This window comes from Eumetopias jubatus, unplaced genomic scaffold (genome assembly GCF_037043125.1).
Source record: "Eumetopias jubatus isolate StellerSeaLion01/CBP00866 unplaced genomic scaffold, mEumJub1_p1.0 scaffold_1, whole genome shotgun sequence".
NCBI classification, from domain to species: domain Eukaryota; kingdom Metazoa; phylum Chordata; class Mammalia; order Carnivora; family Otariidae; genus Eumetopias; species Eumetopias jubatus.
In genome coordinates, this window is record NW_028274807.1 from 146,853,800 (window position 1) to 146,869,355 (window position 15,556).

General features: G+C 40.9%; 1 protein-coding gene across 2 annotated transcripts in view; it reads right to left on the bottom strand.

Moving 5' to 3' along the window:
* CTNNB1 (catenin beta 1) overlaps positions 1-10,836 on the bottom strand; it is a 39,500-nt gene extending 28,664 nt beyond the window's left edge. For both annotated transcript variants that reach the window (XM_028107196.2, XM_028107195.2), the window contains exon 1: positions 10,618-10,836. The gene's annotated coding sequence lies outside the window, so the exon portion shown is untranslated. The remainder of the gene's footprint in view (positions 1-10,617) is intronic.
* Between the last annotated feature and the right edge of the window lie 4,720 nt (positions 10,837-15,556).

Below are 15,556 nucleotides of genomic sequence, written 5' to 3' on the forward strand. Positions count from 1 at the left end.
GAGCATGCTTCACCAGTTGGAGGAAAAACATAATAGTGGCACAGAAGAAAAGGAAAGTAATAGGTGATAAAGAGAGTGCTGAACAGAAAAACTAACTTTTGTGCTTTTACTGAAAGAGATGGTAAGCACCTGGAGGTTTCTGAACAGAAAGTTACATGATCTATTGCTTTAAAAGGATTACTCTAGCTACTGTGTTGAAAATACGTTTTAGGGGAACAAAGGTGTAAGCAGGGAGACCAGTTAGAAGGCCTGTGCAGTAATCTGGGCAACTGATACAATGGCATGGCTATGGTAAGAAATGGTTAAGGTTTTAGATATTTTTAAAGGGAGAGCAGACATGATTTGCAGACAGGGTTTGGATATGCTGTGTGAGAGAAAAATGAGTCAAGAACAATACTGTCAGAAGTCTGAGTAACTGGAAAGAATCAGTTGCATTTAGGAACAACTAAGAGAAGCAGCCTTATGGGAAACTGGGAGCTCAGCTCTTGATGTATTAAGTTTGTGATGCTTCTTAGACACCCCAAATTTTTTTCAAAATGTTGGGTATTAGCATGTAGAGTTCAGAGAAGAAACCCAAGCTAGGGATATGAATTTGGAAGTTATCAGCAAATAAATTTATCTGTTTAAAGCTATGAGACTGGACTGTATTTAGACAAGAAAGGAGAGGTCCTAAAACTAAACTCTCAGCCACATCAACAAAGAGGTCAGAGAGATAACAGAAAAAGCAAAGGCGACTAAGGAACCACCAGTGAAGTACGAAGAAAACTGCTAGCAGACATGGTGGCCTAGAAGTCAAAGGAAAAGGCATTTCAAGCCAACTGTGCCAAATGCTACTAATAGGTTAAATGAAATGAGGACTGGAAATTTAGAACAGTGGTTGCTGGTAGGGTTCAAAAGAAAAGGGAGAATGAATATAAGCAGAATTTTCAAGGTATTTTGTGTAGGTGGTGGGTGAAAGGGGAGACGGGAAGAGAAATCTGTTTTAAAATGAGATAAACAATCATTTTTGTATGCTCATGGCAAGAGCTAGCAGAGAAGGAAAAACCAATGATGCAAGAGAAGGGAGACTGACAATAGTACTATTCCTGAGACCAAGAGGGAATGGGATCTAGTGTACAAATGAACGGGTTGTCCTTCTCTTGGAACATTAAAGTTCACCCACCATGACAGAGAAAGTAAAGAGCGCAGTCACAGATATGGGAGCATGCAGGAATTCTTTCAATCATTCAATATGCTTAGTGAAATAGAAAGCAAGGACATTAGATGAGTGAAGATAGGGGAGGAGGTGCTGGGATGTTTGAGAAAAAGAAAAAGAAAAAGAAAAATACAGTCATAAAAGAGGTTGAATAGACCAGGGACCATTGGGCATGAAGCCAGAGAAGGACAAAGTTGTTGAGAGTATATATAAGAGATTATTCTTCAACATGAAATTTCAACTGGGTATAAGTGAAGGTGAGGGATAATGAAAAGCTTAAATGGATAGATTGGAGGTTCTGGTGGAGAAGAAGGGCTGTTGGAACTGGAAGTATTTACTAGAGGAATAAGACAGTAGGACACTTGAAATGAGACTGGGGTGGGGATAGTTACTGGTAAAAGACAAGGTATTCTAGGATATGAAATGGGAACACGTGGATGAATTAGACTGAAAAATAACATCACTGGAGAAGAAATCAAGGAACTAATAGCCCAGAATATTGGAAGCATCTTTTATATCAATGTTCCTCAAAGAGCCAGACCATGACACCATAAAGAGCTTCTGCTAGATTATAAATCAACACACTGCATCCTTTATCAAGAAGAATTTAGTGATAGGTGATTTATATTCTGGCACAAACCCCTTATCATAATCCATGCTAGTAACAAACAGTTCAGACCAGACGACATTTTGAGTAGCACTGTTCTACATGGACAATGATATCACCAAGAATTATGACAGAAATAAAGAAGACAGTGAGCCAGGCTAATAAAGTGTTCAAGGAAGGAAGGAGATGACCCCTCCTTACTTTTTCTTCTTTTCTCAAACATCCCAACACCTCCCCAGGAAAGTTGGCAGATGACTAAAAGAGAGTGGTAATGGGTAGTATAATTTGATGGCATGAGAGTCAAAGTTTGAAGTTCTGGAAAATAATGGTTAAGACGTGACAATGAGAAACAAAGACATCTTCTCTCTCTCTTGGTTTAGTAGTAAAAGCTGTGCAAAAAGGTACTGAGAGAGCTGCAAGGGAAGTAGCATTATTAGAAGACAGGCTAGGTTACAGTGGGATTAAGAAAGAGACGGGAGGGGCGCCTGGGTGGCTCAGTTGGTTGAGCGACTGCCTTCGGCTCAGGTAGTGATCTCAGGATCCTGGGATCGAGCCCCGCATCGGGCTCCCTGCTCAGTGGGAAGCCTGCTTCTCCCTCTGACCCTCCCCCTGCTTGTGTTCCCTCTCTCGCTGTCTTTCTGTCAATTAAATAAATTAAATCTTTAAAAAAAAAAAAAAGAAGGGAACATTCTCAGAATACACTGAAAATAAAAGGGGTCTGCTGATGACTATGAATTATAGAAGGCACAATAAGTGAATTTAAGGAGGATGATAAAAGGTGGGCAATGGAGAACAACAACAAAAATCCCACAAACAAACAAAACCACAATGGGATTAGAATCTGGAGGGATAAGACTAACACAGAAAAGTTAGGTATAACTAAAAGAACAAAGTCCTTGAAAAGGCATGAGTCAGGACTGGCCTCTGACCAAGATATACTCTTTCCTCCATTTTAAAGATGGACATTTGATGCAGATTGATAAGGTGGTGAAGGAGTTCCTGCTTAGCTTCTGAAGGGCGAGAGGGGACTCACTTGAAGAGCGGAGAAGGTTAAATAGTCTTCCTGTCTTGGAGCTTTCTAGAGAAATGTAATACAGTCTGGGGTATAATGGCAAAGGGAGAAATCTGAGGCCCTTTAGCCTACAGTCAGGGTATTCTTCAAAAATGATTATTCAGTATTCTTACAAAAGAAAAGTCCAATTTTAGTACTTCCCAGCTTCCACTTTTGAGCAATATCAATTTAACTATCACTACTCTGCCTCATGAGTGACCCCCAATCTTTAGGTGTTCCAGACTTTTAATTTCTTAAACTTTCTAGCCTCTTATTTCTTATTCTATGGGAAACAGAATGACTGGCACTGATTCAGGTCAGAGGAAAGAGGACAAATTAAGGCAGGAAATAGTGACCTACAGGACAACTATCAGATAGAGAATAGTTTTAACTACATGAATGGATCACACAAAATATTCATAAATAGCACAATATAAACCTAATTTCATAGTCTCACGTAGTTTTTTCCACAGGTAATAAAAAAATAATAAAATAGCTGGACTTAAAAACCAAACTGTAGAATTCAGCAAAATGCCAGAAAACAGACTAAACTTACAAATGTATCGAAAGAGTTATATGTCCACGCATACTAGGTTTCTTAAAACATTTAATGTCTACTTTTGCATCTAAATGAACTATTAGGTAGACAGAAGTAATGTCTGACATTGCTGCAATCTTTCAGTAGCTCAGAAAAATAACTGTCTAAGCCAGTACTTTCTACATAGTAGAATGGAACACCACTTGGAAACCTCCACAGTTAGACTGGAAAATATTTCCAAGAAACCCTTGTTCCTGTTTTACACATATGGCACTCATCTAGTATAGGGCAAACTTCAAAGACAGACTCACTCCCTATATCCTTACCCCAAACCACTTAATTATACTTAAAAAAAAAAAAAAGTTTACAACAACCACTCCTCAGTGCAGCAAATTACTACAATCATTTAAGATCATCTTCAAATTGCATTTCCAAGAAATTCTGCAGTAAATCTAACTTCTCACACTTTTATATGAAAAATGTACAATAAAATGTGTGTATATACATACACATACATCACAATTATTCCAGCTATCCTAAAACCCTTTTAATAAAAGCTTATTAAACTAACCCTTCAGCCTTTGCACATCTTTTACTTCCAAGTCAGATCAGCTACCAGCATTCACGGTAAGATTTATTAATCACAGATATGGTTTGTATGCCTTGAGAACTGATGAACTTGACAGAACAAACAGATTAAAAATATCTCCCTCCCACCCAATTTTTTTCACTAATTGTTTAACCTATCTGTTACAAATCAGTTAAAAGGAAACAGTACAGCAACATGTGAATTAGGAAATCACAAGTAAAACTGTGGGAACATTAGTGAAGAAATGAAGAGACAAATAAATACGGGAGAAAATGGGAAGTGCTATGAAGCATTTTCACCCCAGCATCATCCAGCTGTTCACACTATTCAAACTGCTGGGGCGGGGAGGGCGGGGGTGAACCTTTTCAACAAGTTCATAAAAAATCAGAGGCAGGAAATTTCTGGAATATTATAAGAAACTTTACAGTGGCTTGGCAAAGTTACATGGGGATAGTGGGATAGGCCAAGGAGTAAGGACCTCTGAGATAAATGTTTTGTGAAAAGTTCACTGACCGGTTTTGTTTGTATTCTATACCATATCATATAACTACAACTGTAGCACTATTCTCAGATACTGCGTTTTATAATCAATGTTGCCCTATGCACTACAACTTCAGTCCAGACACAGCTTGTCATTTAAACATGTAGCTTGCAGACTAAACACCCAACTTTTCAAACTCCAGAAATGAAAAACATTGCCCTAGCAACAAAAGATTTAACCAAAATCTATTTAACTGCCTGCATAAATTTATTCTAACCAAGTAATAGCATGCCATTAATTTAAGTAAAACTTTTATTCAATTAATTTTTCATTATCTAAACTTTGCTTTTAAGTTTTGGATTTGGTCTGATAATAGTTTCTGTTTAAAGCGTAGACTTCAGATAAAAACCAGGACATGATTTAAAGACATCAATAAAATTTCAGGCTGACATGATTATGTACACGCAGCCAAAATATGTCCAGCATTTTAATATCTTCACAGATTAAGTTTTGAAATCTCTCTTAAAAATGCTCTTTAAAAAACTATAATTAAGATGACCAAGTTGTTATTTCTCCTTTTCCTTGACCAAAACTATCTTATAATTCCTAAACTCAAGTGTGAGTTTCCCAGATTTCACAAACAAGTTAATAATACAAAAGTGCTTTTAAGTTCCTCATGTATAGAAGGTATTTTCCAAGTACCTAAACATGACCCTAATAGTTTAAAAACCTTATTTCCTATGTTATATGAACCCACAGATTCATATCATTCTCTTTTAGTAGAATCATTATCATAAAGAACTGTACTCTAAATGGGACTACCACAGATGTTACAAACTGGCAGTATCCTGCCAGTAGGTGTATTTAATTTGTGAATAGTGTCTTAAAACATGAATGTCATTCACCAACATGTGCAAATCAAAGGATGCACATTAATCTGATTCCCTGCCTCTCTCAAGAAAAAAAAAAATCAGATGATGTGGCAACATGAACTATATTCCCATACAATAGCTGGAACTGCTGAAGATGGGCTGCTTAGAAGGGATTTGTATTCTCCAATTTGTTGTATTCCACAGTCCCAGTTACCCTATACCAAATGGTCCTAGAAACATCGAGTGGCCATTGCCACTATAATAGAAGACCAATCCTATATGACTTACGAAAGCAATCTTACTTTAGTCACTTATCTTGAATGTCAAAATGTTTATGTTACAATAAGGAAGACAAGCAGCCAATTTCAGAGATAAATTAAGTCCCTAATAGAATTTTTCAATAAGCTGTATGCACATACTTTTTAGAAGAACTTTCAAATCCACTCTATCTCGTAAAAATTTTGGAAAACTGGAACAGCAGCCTTAAGAGACAATAAATGATGCAAATACTAAGAATCAACTTGAACATTACTAATTCCAAAAATGATCCACTGTGGGAAAAAAACACAATCCATTCTGAATAACCATTTGTATAAAACAAGGCATTCTTGTTGTGCTTTTAAAAAAAAACTTAACAATATTTCTTAGTCAAAAATTATCGTTTTCAAAAAATTACTTGAATTCCAAGAGGAAAATGGAGCAGTGATACTGTCATTTTCCTCCCCTACTGTCAACTTTTCGATTTCACTTCAACCACCCATTATGGAAAACAGGCAACATTTTAAAGTTTGTCTGAACTGATAAATTTTCCATAAAATTAACACTTGACTTCCAAAAGTTAATTGAGAATACACTTCATTCTTGTTACTAATCAGAATCCAAACTGAAAACAAGTATATTCATTAAAAAATGTTACTAATGGAAACATAAGACCTTTACTACAGGAGCAGGGAGAAAGGTTTTTATTGAAAAATTTAAAGGGCAAAATATTGGCATAGTACATCACCACCCACAACCTTATACAATGAGAGCCTATAGTAACCAGGGCATTATAGTCTAGAGTTCACATACACTGACTGAGCTAGTTTTGTTTCTATCTAGTTCCTAACACAGACATATTTCTTGATAATATAACTGAATTGAGCACTTACTCATGTTTTTACTGTGTACCTTATTTTAGACACACTGACAATCTGATTAACTTTTTCTGAGAACTTTAGTTTCTGTAATTCATTAGGACAGCTAAACACATGATCCCTCACCCCCAAATTATTATAGTGAGTGTTTGGTTTTATCATCATGATATATTTAACCTACTTAAAGTGGGTTACATTAAATGTAATCCCTAATTTAACTCTGATCTTTCTCCTACAAATATTGGTTGAGATGACATTTTCTCAAGCCAATCTTTTAATGATCAGTATTGATATGAATAAATTATTCTAGAATTCAAAAGGTTTCTTGATTGATGCTTTCTCATCAGAACTGTTCAAAAATATATTCCACACAAACTTGCTGGGGGGAAAAAAAATCACAAGCATTACATTATATCCACTGGAGGGCACTCAACATGACCAAAGCATGCAATGAAAACATGCCCCAACACTACTCTCACTCTGCAGCTGCATCGGGTTTGAGGGAGACTCTGGGGCGTGGGGAATGTCTCTTAAAAGAAGAGATGAGGGGCGCCTGGGTGGCTCAGTCGTTAAGCGTCTGCCTTCGGCTCAGGTCATGATCCCAAGGTCCTGGGATGGAGCCCCGCATCGGGCTCCCTGCAAAGCAGGAAGCCTGCTTCTCCCTCTCCCACTCCCCCTGCTTGTGTTCCCTCTCTTGCTGTCTCTCTGTCAAATAAATAAATAAAATCTTTAAAAAGATGCCCACAATTAAATTCAAAAAGGCAGTTAAACTCTAAAAAAAGGGTTCCTAATGTAACTGACTTTCTCTGTTACAAGAGCATCTTTCTGTAGGGAAAGTAGATTTTATACATACTTTTAAGGATAACAGGGTTCAGGCCTCAATGGATCTAGGTTTCAAACTGAGTCAAGCTCTGTCTTGCATGAAACACAAAAACACAAGCAGCATTCCTAAGTAAACAGAGGAAATAAAGAACTTTCTCCTGACTTTAAATGATGAAAAACTATACGAGTTAATTCCTACTCATTTCAAGCAACACAAATCACGTATTTTCTCTTCATGGAACCTGAGAAGTATATACTTATTTTAGCCTATTAGCCTAGTTATCTATCACACAATTAGAACGCATTACATAAACAATGGTCTGTTAAAGAAGGAGAACTAATTCTGCAAATCAGTATCCTCTATATGAGGGCACAGGAGGCAACAGCTACATGCTCTAGAATAATCACGAAGCAGTTCCTAATCTATGTTTACTATTTACTTTTATGGTATAAAAATGTTTTTAGTCAAGCTATTTCAACAGAAGATATCATATTCCCAACAAGAAGAGAGCTGCAAGAAAAACTTAATACAACTAATGTTTTCAAAAACAATGTCCCAAGTCAATATGAAGCACTACACAAGAGTTGCAATACTTTTAATTAGAAGTTTGTCCTACACAAAAAGCATTCACCCCTTCCACCCTGGGTTAGCAATCAAGAATACTTCCAACCAAGCTCAAAGTACAAACTTAAAAAATTTACCACCTACTCATCTGCAATTATTATCAACAACTAGTAAACTATGAAAGAGAAACAAAATCATGTTGTAACTGGACAGACGTATTCTTTCATTTGAATAACACAAAAGTTTCATTTGGCTGAATATACTTAGTCCATTTTGGGGGGTTATAATTTCACTGCTACTTACAACTATAAGAAAGATATTCAAACTTTTTAATTATCCACATCCCTAGTTTCAACAATATTTATACTCCTCTTGCCACCCTCCCAACAAAAAAGGGTATCTGCACATAGTTTATGTTAAGTGCTACATCTTAAAATACCCTTTGAGAAATTTGCCTACTTCATGTCTTCCCTTCCTATTTGGAGAGGGAAGTATCTATGAAAACAAGCACACACAAAAACTTCATATATATGAACAATTTTCATTCTAGTCATGATTAGTAACAGTACGAAGCTCAATTCAGTTTGATGAGTTTTAATATTGGAATATACATTTACTCTACATAATAATCTTGGCAAAGGATAACTAATAATTAGTTCAAAAGAAAGAAAACTCTTGAATACTTGACATTGAACACTGGTAAATGTTTTACTTTTTTATTAACCGCCTTATTTTAAAAACATAGTTTTCCCTGAAAGCTATTTAAAATGACTGTTCCAGCCTCTGGGAGAGTCTCAAGCTTAGGACTCCACAAGGACTCTAAGTTGCACGCTATACTAAACTTCCTAGTGCATTTTTTCCCCCTCAAGGACTTCAGGCTTGAATAGTCTCAGCATTCCTTTAATCCTATAGAATAGTCTTCTGCAAGTTTTTCAAGTTACTGTTGCAATCACTTTAGGGCCTTGTCCTTGTACATGGCCTTCAGAACAAAGACTGGGTCAAAGTAATGAATATTGGGTGCAAATTAAGCAAATTTTGAGAAACGATATTCTCCAGTAAACCTTAATGGTTCTTTTTTTTTAATCCAGAGAATGTGAAAGTAAAATAAATACTGCAGCAGCCTCAGTTTAGACCCAAAACAAAGTCTCCAAAATAAAAGTTTATGTCACTAATTTAAGCAGTTAACGGTAGCGTTATGTAAAGACATTTCAAGCTATGTCTACTATTTTGTAGGATAAAAACAAGTTAACACGAAGATATCTGCAGGTCCTGAATGTTCACCAACTGACAATAATGAAATGGCTTCCTAAATTACACACAAAATACGCTGTAACTTCAGCGATCTGAAAAACATTAGCCTAGACTTTTCAAAGGATAGCCGTCTCTTCAACTTGATGTCTAGTCTAAGCCACCACTATTCATGATACAAAGCTCTCATTTCACTAAAACCACTCCTCGATTTCCTTTTGCCGACCTCTGCATACCAGCAGGCCAGTCTCTCTTCATTCACCACTCACAAACTCAGGGGGGAGGGGAGACCACAGATGTCTGGAAGATAGAAAGTATGGAGACAATGCTCCCTCCAAAAGGGAACTGAAAACGAAGGAAACAACTACACCCAGCTGCCAAAGCTTTTAAGTTTCGCGGATTCAGAAGGAGGCTTTGAGAACTTTCAGTCTCTGTTCAAAATCCTCTCCCTAGACAAAACACTGAAAGAAGTTGCAATTATTTGGTCAATTTCGTAGCGAGGAAACAATTCACTCTGCTGAAAAGAAAACGTGCTCTAAAAATCATGTTTATCTGCCCTAAAAGTATTTGAATAAATCATTTCTACCAACAAGATTCTCGAAGCACTCAGGAGCTGAATCCCGCCGTTCACTTGATAAGAAACAGTAAGCCAGTCGCCCTGGCCCCCGCCCCTATTTTTACTAGGGTCTCACACCCACCGCCATAAATCCAAAAGACTCCCCGTACGTTGCATGCCGCTTTCACTCACCTGCACGGTACAAGATATAGGTGCAGGACACGGATTTATATGTGCAAACCCTACTGACGCATCGCACCGTCTGCACTAGTAGTTTGGTTCCTCTAAGGTTTAAAGTTGCTTGGGTCTAAACAAGCGCCAGTGCCAAACTCACATAAGCGTGGCATTAAAAACAAAAAACAATTCTCTTAAGAATTCTCTTAATTCGTCCTTAAGAACGAAAGAGGGAATCTGAACAGAAAGTCTACTGGCCCTATCGACCCGGCAGATGGGACCTGGGTGGCGTCCCAGGCCCAGCGTCCGTACCCCAACTCCCCGCTGGGACTGGGAAGGCGGAGCCCCCCACCCCCGTCCCCACCCCGCCCCCCACTCCGGCCCGGAGCATCCCGAGGCACAGGGTCCCTCCCCCAAACTCGGCCGCGGCCGGAGCCCCGGACGGAAACCACAGCCTCCCCCGCGACCGCCCCCACCGGCCATCGAGCTCCTGGACGCACCCTCGCGTCGCCCCCTCCCCGCCAGCGGCGCCCCCGGGGCCCCGAGGAGCAGCGCAACCGGAACCCGGGCCCGGCCGCCGCCCTCCGCCCCCCGGGCGCGGCCCGCCCCCGCCGCCTCCTCGGCGCCCCCAGCCCGCACCCCCCCGCTCCCCACCCCGGGCCTCCGCGCCGCGCCGGGCCCGGCTCCCAGCCGCCGCCGGGACCGCGCGCCCGCGACGAAGTTTGGCTCCGAAGAGGGAGCGGGAGCAGCCCCGGAAGGGTAAGGAAGGGAGCGCCCAAGCACCTCAGGGGAACAGGCTCCTCCCGCCGCTGGAGTCCGACCGTCCTCGGCCTGCGGTGGCGACTCGGCGGGGACTGGAGCTGCTCCTCGGACCTTCCTCCGTCTCCGCCTCCCCTCGCTCTCTGCTTCTAGGGCCGAGCTAGCGCAGCTGCCACAGACCGAGAGGCTTAAAATGGCGCCGCACAAGGAGCTCTTATAAGTCGCGCAGTGGCGGCTGTATCCTGCCGCCACCGGCGCAGCGCGGAGCGTTCCGCCGCGCGAGGACAAGGGGCGGGGCGTGGACAAGCGGCGGAAAGTAGTCCCCGCACCGCCCAGCGCCCGCTGCCGTCCGACCGCCCCGGGCAGGGGCGGGGCGCCCGCTCGCTCCCCGGCCGCTCCCCGAGGGAGATCCTGGAGGGTGTCTTGCCGCGCTGCTCTGGGGGGCGGCCCGCGAGGGTGTCGTGGTCCGAGGCGGGGAGGCCCGGGCTCCTGCAGGCCAGGGTTTGAGGGAGGGCGCACCCGGAGCCTCCACTGTCCGGAGCCCCCACTGTCCGGAGCCCGGCGCCCCACCCCGTGCGGGCCCCGGCGGTGAGAGCGGACGCGGGCTTGCCGCGCTTCCCGCTGCCTGCGGGCGGCGGCCTCTCGTCCCCGGCTCTCTTGGGCGGGGGGGGGGAGGGTTGGGGGGGGAAAGCGGTGGCGCGGGAGCTGAGGCCGGGGCCCGCCCGCTCCGGGCGCTGTTGGGCGCCGCAGCCGCAGCCGCCCGGCTGTCGGGTCCGGGAACTCCCGCGGGTTAGGGCTTCCGCGGTCGTTGCGGTCTGGGCCTCGCACTCCTCTCAGGACCTGGCTCGCGGGCGAGCCGCACACCGCTCCAAAGCCCCCTACTGTCCGGGTCGTGGATCCCGCATCCCGACCGGTTGCTCAGCCTGAATCTGGAAGTGAACCGCCGGGCCGCCTGCGATTCCCCCCTCCCGAAGGCTGTGAACTCTCTTAGAATGGGCGCCTAGTGCGCAATTCAACAAGTCCTCAGGAGTACGCACTGTGAACAAATGACTGATGGAAATGGATTAGCTCTAGAGCCCTGTCAATTAGGTTAATTCTTATAGATTCCATTTTTATCTGGTTCTACAGTGCTACTAACTATCAATAGATTTACTTGTGGGGATGTTTCTTTGGACGAAATGCATTTCTAAGGTAATACTTTCTTGAGAAATCGATTATGTTGTTTATAGAAGGAATTATCAATTAGGCAGCTTGTGATTTTTTTAAAATTAATTTTCCATTCCTCAAAAACATTTTTTAATTCGTCTTAATAGGCTGAAGGTCTCCATTTCCCTTGGAAATGTTTCGATTGTCATCCATCAAGATTGGCATTTATTTGTCAAAGTTGAAACAATTACGATTGATTCAGTTTCTCTAGTCTATTGTTTTATGCTTATTTTTCCTCCAAAACAATGGAGAGTGCAAAAAGCAACAGTGAACAGTTGTCTTGAGGCTTTTATCCCTATAATTAATGCATGCAAACAATAGGTCTTTTTACATAGGTAAGAGCAGGAAACCTACTTACTATTCACTCATGGAGTAGAATATGTAGTTTTAGGCAAGTTAATGCTTCAGGGCCAACATGTTCTTTAGATAATTGTGGTTTCCCCCCCCACACACACACACACGTCTTAAAGATATTTTGCTACATACAGTGGTAACATTTAACTGCTATGACCATACCAGTGGAAAAAGTACACACACTAAGATGATGTTCGGTGAGATCCGTTGTCTAGGGTTACTTCCTCATTTGTATCTTTGCTAGTAATTCTGTAGAATTAAATAAACCAATGGTGGTGATTAACTCTGCTAGTCAGAATTCAAACACATTATACCGAAAAAGTTATTTCATCAAAGCAGTATTTCCCATATAAACTCAAAAGTGTAAATAGCATTTCCAGGCACTGACCCCCAATTTTAATCCTCATATATAGTATTAAAGAATATACAGTTGATTTGATTAGAGTCACATTTAAAATCAGATGACTGATTAATCAATATTTGAGGAATTTTTTATGGATGTCTCCTTTTTCTATCTTCAGTTTTTGTGGTGTTTTTGTTTTTGTTTTTCTTTCCTCAGTAAGACACTGTTAAAACTGGTTAAGACATATTTGCACCATTTGAACATCTAAGGGATAAAAACTATTCTACGTTTGTATTTCTTTATTCAGATGCCGAAATAAAATGGAAGCATTTTCTATCACTTATATCTTAATCTAAATTTGGAATTAAGATTTTTAAATCCCTGCTAATGCTTTAAGCAAACACAATGTTATTAAAGGAGATGTAAAATTCACAACAATGCAGTAAGCTGTTTTTCCCATCAAATTTAAGTGTACTGAAGACTTCCTGGGTGACTAGCATTAAAAAAAATTTTTGTTGAATTTAACAGATTGCTCAGAATTTCCTTATTTCTTCTCTCAAACAACAGAAATTGTTCCAGTTGTCTCACCAAAAATATGACACGAATAACTTCTGAGAAATGAAGACAAATGCTCCCATTAAACCAAGGAGAAATACAAGCATCAAAATACCTGATGAACTGGTGAAATAAGTGGTTTTGTAAAAATGATTTTTCAAAACTGACCTCGGGCAGTATGTTTCATAAAAAAACACTTGGTTATTTTTTTACACCTTTTTCTCCTAGAGCTGGCCATTTGGGTATGACATAAATTAATCCATGTTAGTGCAAAAAATGGCATTAAACAAACAAGCAAACAAACAAAAAAACTGCAAAAGACAAATGGTTCTAAATTTCAGGCTCTGTGCCTAGAAACCCCAAGTGTCTCCAGCTGGTTTAATAGAGGAAGTATTACTTGTCATGATACTAGACAATTGCCATATCAGCACTGACTACATGGAACCTGAATGTAAAGTGCCCTTCACTAAAACACATGCTTTTGAATCACCTTTAGGCAAATAAATAAATGCCCAGATTGTTTGAGCACTTTCAAAAGAAACATTAATCAAGTCAGCACTGTAAAGAAGGCCCGTTCACTTTTTGGATAGTTAACTATCAAATCCATTAATTAAACATTTATTGAGCACTAAGACAATGAGCTTCCTTTAGAGAGAGGGAAGCGAGTGACTGGCTTCTTTTGATGAGGTCCCTTAAATTAATGTATAATTGTAGCTGTTAATCAATCCGACTTAAAAGTAAACAGACAGTAAGAATAAGAGCCGTCAGACGAGGGTGTGGTCTCATCTGGACTCTGTATCTGAATCTCCTTGGGAAGAAACCTCACCCAGCAGAAAGGTAAGACTAATAACATTCCATGCACTTAGAAAAAATAAGTCCCAATTTCCCTAAGAAGGTCTGTTAAAAATATTTCTTTCTGTCAAAGTGAAAACATTGGACAAAAATCAGATCAGCTTTTCATTTAGCAGCTCATCAAGTGGGCTATTTATGGATTGGGACTTTTGATTTGCAATACCTCATCTCAGGGTTCAGTGTTATCTTTTGATTTCTTTCCAGCTGAACAGGCTAAGTAGTTGTAAATACCTCTTGTCAGCCTACATGGTTGGCTATTCTCGCTCACAGAAGTAATCTAGGAACCCACTGGGCAAATTCAGGCGGAGAGCCCCTGTGGAAAGCTTGCATCTGGTGTGCACTGCAGAGCGAGGGAGGGGTGGTGAAGGTGGTGGGAGGCAATGGCCATGGTGGTGGCCGAGGCAGCGGCAGTGGTAACTATGATCATGGCGGCTTCACTTATGCCAGGAACAGCCTTCCTGCTTGGAGTTACATGTTCTCGAGGCCTTCCTTGGCTTGACACAACAGTCCTTGCCATACTCAGGAAGCACATTTAATGGCCACCATAGAAAGTGTGAAGGAAAAGCGATGGAGACATCATCCATGATATTCAAAGAACACAAAGGTATATGTTTCTCAGTGTTTCTAAGAATTAACACAAATAAGGCTGCATTGCAAAGAAATCACGCTTTGGAGACGTGCTCTCCACCCCCCCCCGCCAACACACACACACACACACACACATACACACACACACCACACACATATACACACACTATTAAAAATTTCAAAATGGTTGCAGATATCTCATTCACAAGAAGGTTAAAGGCGTTTCCCATCGCAAGAAGGATTAACTTACCGGAGGATTCTGGGACTGCAGATGTATACTGCGGCAAAATCCTAAGTTCATCGAAAAAAATCATTTCTGGACTCCAGCTGCTAAAAATAATAGAATTATAGTAAATCATGGATAAGATTAAAACAAGCCATTTTCACATTCCAAAGTGTTCAGAAAAAAAAAATGTTTCTTTTCTTTTAACTCATTTCTTAAACAATGCAAATTTTAAAGTAGCTTTTCTTTCCAGAGCACGCAGCGCCATGAAATCGATAATTTTTGATCTTTCGGTTAGTAGGCAACATGGTGAGCTATTGCAGGGACTGCAGGCAGCGGACATGTTCTTGTCAGCTAAAAATTTTCATATTGTTTTTGAATCCATTGAGATTTGTAGATGTGATATCACCGGTTTTTTGTTTTAGCCTGCACTGGGCTATGGGGACGCAAACTCTGTTTATCGACATATACATGTCTATTGCTTTATATATATTAAAAACAGGGAGTCTTACTGGATCTTAAACAAAAAATTATGTAAAAGGAGTGGCTGGTGTGATTATAATCCCATCATGCAGGGTCCACGGTTCCCATTTAGTGAAATTTCGCAGAGGGCAACTTCTTAAGAACATCCCTGCTGTGCAGAGTGAAAAGCATGAACAAACCAAAGACAGAATTCATCTGTGTTTATATTTTACAAACAATGAAAAACCTACTCTTTGTATGCCTCTTTTCCCCCACCTTATTATTTCATGAAAACTGCAGCATTTTCCCCGCCCCCATCCAAACACTCACCACCCCAGCACCGCCGTGTTCCGTCCCTCTTTTGCTTCTCCTTCGTCTTC